Below are 9,972 nucleotides of genomic sequence, written 5' to 3' on the forward strand. Positions count from 1 at the left end.
AGGCTCCATTGTCTAAGCCAGGACGGTAATTTTTTTGGTCCATGTTTGCTATTTGAGCAAAGAGACCCAAGTTTCATTCAGTTTTTGAATCTCCAGTAACTAGCCCAGTGATTTTGAGGAAGAAATACATATTTATTTGTTAAATTGAAGTTAATTATATTCTTATGTTTTCTTTCACTAAATATAAAAAATAAGGGAGCTGTTTCTTCTAATTTCCCTCACCCACCTATTACCAAAAATCCCCCCAAAAACCTGGATATAAAATAAGCCAGCTTTAGTCTTCCTTCCTCTTAGCTCATGGGACTGTTTATCAACCACGTGAACTAAGAACCACCTGGGATGAGCTATATATTAAAATTCAGATCCCTGGGTACAGCTCCAGACTGATGGAATCAGAAGTTTTAGGAGGAAGCCCAGAACTGAGGATTTTAACAAGTTTCTCCCAGTGTCTGAGAACCTCTCTCTTTGTCAGGCAGGGAGAAGGAAACAGCCACATCAGGCAATAAGGCAATGCTGCGTAAGCCTCTCCGATGATCTCAAGCTAAGATGACACTTTATCACTGCAGAATGATGCAAGTTACAGCGGAGACATCACGAGATAGCATCAAAGTGCAACAACGGGGCCCTTCCTAGGTCTCTGTGCTTCACAGTTCACTCCATCCCAGGAGAGTTTCAGGGGCTCCGATCTGTATATAGAAACAGAGGAGGGACCGAGCTGCCAGGATTCCAGTGTCAGTGAACAAAGACCAGCAACAGAAACTGCCGTAAGTGGGATGGAACAATATTTATGTGGCTCAGAGTTGTTCATGGAGAAGGAGGTCTCTTTTTCATCTCTTTCTGATGTGACAGAAGGAGTTCCAGAGCCAGGGGGATCTGGAGCCAACTGTAAATTGTTTCCTTTGTTGTCATTTTGAAATATGCAGAATGGAGGAATGGAGATGAAGACAGCCTCTCTTTATCATACTGGGGTCGGCTGCAGCATCTCTTCCTTTCCTGACTTCTCCTAGTGCTAATCCTCTCCGGAGGCCACCTGGAAGGAGAAAACGTTCACTTTACTCATTCAATTCTCTTGAAGTTAATTTGGTTTTACATACTCATCCTGTCAAGGGTCTGGGACCAGGTGTGTGTTGGCTATATTTCTGGCATCATTAGAACATATTTCGGTCCTCTGCTCATTGGTCTTTATATCATTCCCTGTGGGTGGGTTTAATTCTCAATTTTTAGAGAGGGCAATTCAGTTCAAGGGACATTTATGAAGGATATTTCACTGGTCTAGGCACTGAAGGGGACATAAAAAGTGACAAGAACCTCGTCTAGGAGCTCACAATTTGGCATAAAGTCACTTACAGAAATAACTTTAACCAAGGTAGATATAAACAGGATGCTCGATGAGAGAGGGGATTAATTTCAACTAGGAGGATTTAGGAAGACTTTTTGGAGTTGAGCTTTAAAAACAAAGCCTGAAGAACGTAACTGGAGTTGCTCACCAGATAGTAACAACTAGGCAGTGGAGACAATAGGTGCTAACTAGGTCAGACACCCAGAACGCGAGGAAAAGTTCACAAAATTATACCCCCTTAAACTGAAGCAAATGGAATGAAAAAATTTTTTTAGAAAGCCCCCATTTGTGGAAGTTACTCATGATCTATGGTTGAGTTGCTGTAAATAGGGCTGCTCTTAAATTCTATCTAGATTACAATCCTTCTCAAATCAATTTTAAAAAGCCGTGGTATCTTCCTAATCTCATTAAATTGACCAGAGGATAACGGGGATGAGTTTTGGTCTATAAATGCTAACTCTGATGTCATAACAGGAATGTAGGAGTCTGCATGGAATCCAACACAATTAGAGGAGGAGAATGAAAGTTTTTCAGGTTTCATTTTAGGCAATTATCCCAGAAAAGTTTCTGAAATAATTTACGTATCTTGTTTAGCTCAACAAAAATAATTTTTAAGAACTTCTAAGCGTCTTTGTTCTAATTATGGGTTCAATTACATTTACGTTTTATGTTCTTATTTCTCTCAATTTCATAATTCTCTGTGATGAAATTATATGTGTGTGTGTTATTGTTCTAAGAGATCAAGGTGTGCGCTATCCAATATGTACAGGTATTATATCCAGCTATTATATATAGATTTTCCAGATATTTTTCATCTACAAATAAAGAAACCAAACCAAAACCATGAATGAAGTGATCCTGAGCTACCTCAGAGGGGAAACACTAATATACTGTATTAAATTTTCAGCTAACTATAACATGGTTTTCCAGTGGAGTATAAATCTATACTTTCATGTATTTTTGTATCTGCCCAATGGATTGCTACAGCTCAATTTCTTGTATCGCATTAGTTCCATAACACAAGGGAGCTTCTATCTTTTTCTAACTCCTGGACAGGCAAAAAAAAAAAAAAAAAATTGTCTAAAGAACATGAAATTGCCAGCAGTTATACATATTGGTGCATCAAGGAGGAGTTTGACTGAAACTCAGGAGAGCAAAGAAATTCAGAGTTAAGGTTACAATTCATTACTTAACTCACCCAAGGCGCCCTGCGGGGATCTCAGAGCCGTGGGTGGTCTCTCATTCCATCTGTGCAGAAACTCTACTGCGAGAGCAGACATCCAGAAGGAGGGTTAGGCTTCACTTTGACTTTGTTCATTTGAGCAAGTATAGTGCTTCAGATCAATGTTACGTGTTCAAAGGGTGTTGGTAGTGGATGTGCCTGCCCCCCTCCCTTCCTCCTTTCTTCCTCCCTTTCTTCCTTCCTTCCTTCCTTCTCGGAACTTAACAAGCTGTTGATACGGCTCTTGGGAAAATTAACAGAATTGCCTTGGGGACCTGAACAACACCCCTGTGTATGCTGCATAAATTTCTTTTAGCTGCAGGTAAACCAAAAGTTATGTTAAGTGAGAAAGAAAAGGTAACAGCTGCTGAATTCTTTTTGCTAGCCCAAGGAGACTTTACACTGAGTGCTACAAGCTGATTGGCAAAATCTTAACCTTCTCTGACCTGTAAAGATAAGAAGGAAAAAATCCTAAGCCTTTTTTCAGGAGTACCATTTCTTTCATAGTTGAAAAAAAAAAAACTTTGAGAGATGGTTTCTTTTTTTCTGTTATTTGTCAAGGAGAATAGTCTGGTAGTAAAAGACTAAATTGAAAGGAACTCAGGTAGAAAAGGCCTGAGTGCCAGGAATGTAATTTTACAAGACTCGTTTTCTTTACTCTGTGTTTTTCTCCTTGAAGGAGATAACTCGATTTTATACTTTACTGTCTTATTAACAGAATGCATTTTGGAACCCTGCCACCGCTAACAGTATCAGAAGGATTTAAGGCTGCTGAAATACACTTGAAGATTTAATTCTGCTGACTTCAGCTTGGATCCGGAGTAAAATCTAACCATAGATTAAGTGTTTAGCACTGTATATTGCAATCGGTGCTCCTGGTCATAAATACTCATGTCTATTTCTGTTTCAGACAGCTCTCCATAGGTTTCCCACCTCAGTACGGCACACAATGCTCGCTTCCCAAATGAGGTTATTCTCTATAAGGCTACCCCTTATATAACTTTTTTTATAGACTCGAGCCTCTGCTCCGTTGTGCAATTCATTATAAACCCCCTCGTGCACTTTGCGATAACAAAGACTGGGTTACTGAGAAGAGCCTTCTAGAGAGGGAAGCCTGTATTTCCTCCCAGACAATATTTAATCTCATAGCAGCACTGACTAATAAAAGCAAGAGATCAATACAAAGCTGTATTGCTGGGATGAAAATTTACTAACATAGTCATTCATATCACAGAAACATCTGGTTAAAGCTTCAGGGCTCCCTTACTTTCTTAGTTATGATTTTATGGGTCTCTCCAGACTCCTTTTTAGGATTTTAGCAGGCATTTATAGCAGGCTGGACATTTTAATCTTTTTAATGTGGTTATCTGATCTCCGCTCGGCTTTCTCACACTGACTGGTCATCTTCTCCACTTCTCGCTTATTGCACTTGAATCAAGTTATGATAAGCTCACACTGTAATGGCCCCTAGTCCTAAATGGGCCTAACTTCGTGTAAGTGGCCTCCTGAGCTGCTATTTATGGTCATTTCTGTGAGTCACTGTCTTTAAAACCGTGGCATTTAATGCCTTCTTCCTATCCCCGTGACTTGGAATACATAAGGACTATTATAAATCATAGAGCCAGGCCTGTAGATACACTCTTTGCTATAAGAGATTTCTGAGGCCTGAGGGGCAAGCCAAGGAGTTCTGGTTTATGGCCCTGAACCAGACGGACACATCTGAGGTTGACTGGATGACTTGGTACCTGGGAGAGCTCAGCACGATCCTCTCACATGGTCCTCAATATCAGGACTTGGTGTGGAATTTGTTTGTGGCTGAAGTTGTGTATTTGCAGTGTGTGATTCAGAATTTGGTCCCTTCAGGAGAAACATTGATCTAAAAGTGCTAGGCAGACGGAATACTAAAATCCACAAGATAATTCAACAAAATGACCTAAAATATAGAAAGTAAATGTAAGTGCAGTCTTATATGCGATGTTTCAACAAACTTAACCTTCATGAGACTAGGGGAGAAGAAGGGTAATAATATTTATAGTACCTACTATGGGCAAGTTCCTTAACATACGTTGACATATTTAATTTTATAATTATCTGAGGTAGGTACTATCTGAACTAGATCTCATTTATTGAACACTGACTGTAAAACCACCATGGGGCTGAGAGCTTAATATATTTACTATTTCATTGGCTCCCCATAAGAATCCAATGAGGTAGGTATTATTATTATTATTATTACCCTCATTTGCCAAGTGAGGATGTTGAGTCTTAGATTAAGTAACATACTTAAGTAATAGGAAGTGGCAGCGTGAGGATTCAAATGGTGTGTCTAACTGGTCTGCCTTTCCAAAGGAGAAACAGCATCACCTCAGTGACTTAAAAAATAGATAAATAGGCACAAATTCTTCTCCTAAAATCTTACAAATTTTTTTTGCTATTTTTCAGTAATGCCAAGTCATCTATCTCTATTGAAACAAAGCACATCAGACTCATTTCAAGAGATATGTTACCACAGATTTCAGATAAAAGAAACAACACGTTAATTTACTTAGTAACACATTCTTCAGGGGAGGAAATTGAAATCCAGTTTTAACTTGATTACTTTGCTCTTTCTTACCTGGGCAAACCAAAGTAGTCACACATGCGTTCCATCTCTCTCTCCTCTTTGATGATGCCTGGGACAGACTGTGAACAAACCTCCTTCTCCCTCCACCCCTCCGCCATCACCACAGGTCAAATAAAATGGAGAGAATATTCACTGCAGATGGGGTGGCTTTGTCATACATCCGTTCTCAAAATTGGCTGCCTGGTACAGAAGATGATTGAAATAAAACTGAAGTAATTTCCAAAACTTAAGATGTTTAGCAATTTGAGCCAAGAGCTGTTTGTCTTAGACCCCCAACACTTTCTTGGCACCCATTAACAGCTCAACTGTTCTTCGGTCACATTAATTAGCTCAAGTGTCCTAGACAAGAAGGATGGATGGAGGGCGGGGGCTCTGGCAGCCCATCCTGTAGCACATCTCAACTCTCAAAGACATTTCCTAGCTTCATTCTGAGGAATATTATGGGTCAGAAACACTCAGGGGCTGGTCACCTATACAGAGCGGTTTTGCCCAGTAGGATGACGGAGCAGCCTGCACTGACACAGTTTTGAGGACAAAGAAGGGACAGAATGCAGAGGAGAAGCCAAAGACAGCAGAGCTCCTGGACAAAGAGGCAAGAGCATTCAGTGAAAGGAGAGCATGTGAGAATGGGCTCATCTGAGTTCTAAACCTCACCCATCCCCCATCATCACTGCCCAGGCGGTTGGGCGATGACACATTCCCCGCGGAACAGTGCCCAATCTTCCCAACAGCTGTGCCCAGAAGGCCATCAAATCCAGGTCCTGGCAGCTGGTGAGCCTCCCTTCAGCCAGCTCCAGCCTTGAGGTACCTTCAGTACCAAAGAGAGGAACGCAAGGATAGAGTTTCTAAACACTAGAACTTGACCACAGCTTCCAAAGACTGACTCACAAGCACATACATATTACACAGAAGCATTTTCTTTTTTTCCGACAAACACACTGTCCCCATTCCTTTTCCATTTGAAGAAGGAAAGAAGAAAAACCAGCTGTGAGTTCCGCTCTGAGAAGCTTTCTTTCAGGACTGCAAACAGTCCTTTTGCTTTCTTTCCCTGAAGCCACTCTAAGGAATTCTGTCAACATAAAGAAGTGCAGATTGAAAATGGTGACATGGAGATATGGGAAGTTCTTTGTAATTATTGTTTTTCCTGGGGTGGGGTGGTCGTTGCGGTGGGCAGGAGGGGCAGGATAAATACCACCTTGTTACATCAGGTTTTGCTTTTAGCAATGGAGCCATGTCGGATAGAGTCAGATCCTGGTAATAATGAGAGAGTCATTCTGGAGTTCCAACTGATTTTCTTGTGATTTCTATCATCACAAAGAGGCTTGAGCCTGGGTCTGGAGTCACACAGACCTCAGTTTCAATTTTGACTACAACGTTTCACAGCGAGAATGTCCTTGGGCAAGGAAATAAGTTCTCAGCCTAAACTGACTCGCCTGTAAGATGGCAATAATAAAGCCCGCTTTGCAGGACGACTCGATAAGGTAACGTAGGTAAAGTTCCGAGCACAGAATAAAGGCTACCTCTGTGGCGGCTTTCATAATTAATAAGAGTAACATGCTGCATTCACGATACTGATGCATATACCAATTTCTCATCTCTTGCCTCTTGGAAGCTCCTGCTTCTGGATTTCTCCAAGTGCTGGATACAAAAAGCGTCCTGTTCTGAGAGCTGTTGAAATGTTTCTTTCCCTTTCCCAGACTGTTGCTCCACAGTGCCCTGTCAAAACATCTGGCCCCTTTTGTCCCGAGGCTTTCCCTGCGCTATTAAAGCCAGTCCCCGTCTTGAGGCACTTCCTGTTGACCTAAACATTTTTTTCATTATTCACCTTAACACTTCAACATGATTAGAGCTGAAAGGGTAAGAACAAAGATGAAGGTTGAGCTTTGCTTTTCCAGCCGCTAATTTGATTCCAACAGCACTTGAAAAAATAAAAAGAAAAAACACTCCAATGTTTTTATCCAAGAATGAAGAAATCATTGATTATTTTTAAGAATTCCTTTCCCTTGCTCAAGATTAAGATTTCAATAAGAGAAAGTTGCTGTCTGGCAAAATATTCTCAGTGGACTAATGGACTTATTCTTTTCTCTGGAATATTCTCCCGACTAGGTGCGTGAAACATTGTTATACGAACTTTGGTTTGTCTTCTTGCTAGAAGAGAGAGTTTGTCAGGAATTCAGGGTCCTAGCACAAAACTGTATGGCTTCTTTCCCACCGTCAACCCCAGTGCTTCCTCCAAGATAAATGGCTTGAAGTAAAACTCTGGGTAAAGAGTATGTCTGAATGGGGAACCTAAGAAACTTCAGGAGCTCTTTTTTTTTTTTGTCTACACTGACTATCCTTTGCTGTGGATTAGGCCACTGCTTATTACAAATTCAAATCCTATCTATATATTGTTCGTGGCTCCTTTGTGTCATCAGGAAATTAAAGTTTGCAGCTGGCCCCTTCATCTTGGCTAATCATGCGGACATAAAGTCCTTAAAGGCCCTCCAGTGGCCCCTGAGGGGGCCCCACTCTACACTTCTCTTGAGCAGGACATTGTTCTTCAGCTGTGTTTTCATCCTCTGCCCCCTTTGGTATTAAGCTCCCGCTGCTTTGAGCCCCGGCATCAGAATGTCATGCGTCACTTTATCATAGACAGTCCAACACCCACAGGAAACCATGTCCTCCTGCTGAGCCCCATAACCAGTTGGAACTGTTTTAAGGGTAGCCAGGACCTTCCCCAGCTTCTTGGGATGGCAGTCACATCCTGAAGATCCACACAGGTAACCGGGTTGGAGGAGAGCAGGGTCCCTCACTTCATTAGCCTGGTGAGGGGTTTCAAGTCACACTTGCTCGGAGCCAAAAGAAGGTAATTATCCGGACCTGTTAGGGAAAGCCGGCCTACAGCAGGGCAGCTGCCAATTTGCCAGCTCCTCGCAAATTGATCTGACGCGCTACGAAACCCAGTCTCCACTCAGGGATCTTTCAATATCCGGCAGAGTTGACACCTGGTTTCTGAGATTCCTTGAATTAATTGAATTCTCATTAGAATACTTCCTGCCTTCCCCTTCCGCCTTTAACTGTGTATGACCCAAAGTTCACAAGGGAGTGACTGGGCTAACCAAATCAGCGTCCCTGCGGCTTCGATTTCATTTCCCACACCACTGTGAGCTCTCCCTCCTCCCCCAGGGACCCGGCTCTGCCACTTTTAGCAGGGAATCGAGAAGCCCTCCACTCGCCTCCCTTGTGGAGGTTACATTTGTTATAGTTTTATAAGCATTTTAATGTTTGTGTTGTCTTACACATGGTGTTGAGTCTAATGTTCTTTACTTTCTTTTGCATATTTAGTAATATGATTGTTCTTTTCCAATGACTGTATTTTCTTTTGACATCTCACTGGCTTTAGATATTCTGTTACCCTTAGTATTTTGGAAATTGTGGATATATTTGTATGGCATATTATCATAAACATCATTGTCCAGGAGGCCAGAAAATGCTAGGCTCTTAAAAGTTTTTTCCACATATGTGCATGACGCACGTACTGTGCATTTGTAACCATATCCACCATACATTCATTTGAAGATACAGTCTTGCCTTATGTTTACCATCTGGGACAGTTCAGTGATGTAAACCATTTTACATATCTCCCACAAAGTTGTAACTATTTTGTTATGTTGAGTCTAATTCCTTCTTCTTAAAGAGATCTCATTTCATTTCTGATTTGCCTTCAGATCGTATCCCATTTATACCAGACATAGTCTCATAGTGACATCACCCTGGCTAGAAAATGGAAGGAAGAATGTTTATGGCAGAGGAATACTACACCATGTACTCATTGGATTTCTAAGGCAGAAAGCTCCGGGAAGAGAAACACCAAAAAGGACATTAGGATTTCTTTTTGACTTGGTAAAAACACACTCATTTTCCAACATTCAACTCAAGTGTCACTTTTCTCTCCCTCTTGTAACAACCGTCTCTCCACCACCATAAACCCTATACCATTGTCTTCTAGCAAAGCACCTACACAGTCTTATGAACAAACTTATTTGCATATCTGCCTCCCCAGTCAGTGATAGCTGCCTGAGGTGAGGGACTGTGCCTAACTCAGAATTATATTCCCTTCACCTAGGAGAAGGGCGATAGGTTGAATGAATGAATGAATGATCAAGCACATAAATATCTCCTCTATTCCAAACTGAGGGATGACCCTTTCTACACCAGGTGAGAGGCCAGGAAGATGACTAAATGCACGAGCCATTCTTTCTCAACCTCCGCCCTTTGCAAGTGTTCTCCAAGCTCAGGACCCCCTTCCCAACCACATAGTCTCCCACACAAACCCTCCCTCTTTACCTTATTCTCTCCTTTTTATTTCCTGGTCTCAGCTTAAATGTTACTTCCTCAAGAAGGTTTTCTCTGATCCCCTGTAAGTTCGGTCTCTTAGGTTACACACACTCCCATGGTGCCACCATGTCCTGGAAACACAGGATCACACTTAGAATGTGGGGTTAGAGGGGCAGGCTGCCTTCCACAGGGCAGAGACAGTGTGGGTCCGGGCGAGGCAGACCTAGAGAAAGCAGGGGCTGGGGGAGGGAGAGAGACCAAGGGTATGCTCAATTCCTTCTTCCTCTCCTCAGACAGGCAGCTCACTCCTCCACTGCTGGGAGAAGTATAAGCTGTGGGAGCAGGGCCGGAGATGGCCTTTGAACCCCTCCTGCAGAGTGGAAATTCCCTTCTCCTTGTGGAACTACCTTCTCCCTGCCCCTGCTCCAGGCAGTTGCTGATTTAAAATATAAACTCGCTGTTAAAATA

At 42.1% G+C, this 9,972-nt stretch overlaps 1 long non-coding RNA gene across 1 annotated transcript; it reads right to left on the bottom strand.

The window, feature by feature from the left end:
* Positions 1 to 238: 238 nt before the first annotated feature.
* LOC124244372 (uncharacterized) lies at positions 239 to 9,770 on the bottom strand. Its single transcript, XR_006889980.1, has 4 exons — positions 9,514 to 9,770; positions 5,176 to 5,364; positions 2,538 to 2,603; positions 239 to 1,030 (listed from the first exon to the last, which is right to left on the bottom strand). It is a non-coding gene; the product is annotated as an uncharacterized LOC124244372 (long non-coding RNA).
* Positions 9,771 to 9,972: the final 202 nt, after the last annotated feature.

This window comes from Equus quagga, chromosome 9 (genome assembly GCF_021613505.1).
Source record: "Equus quagga isolate Etosha38 chromosome 9, UCLA_HA_Equagga_1.0, whole genome shotgun sequence".
In the NCBI taxonomy this organism is placed as follows: domain Eukaryota; kingdom Metazoa; phylum Chordata; class Mammalia; order Perissodactyla; family Equidae; genus Equus; species Equus quagga.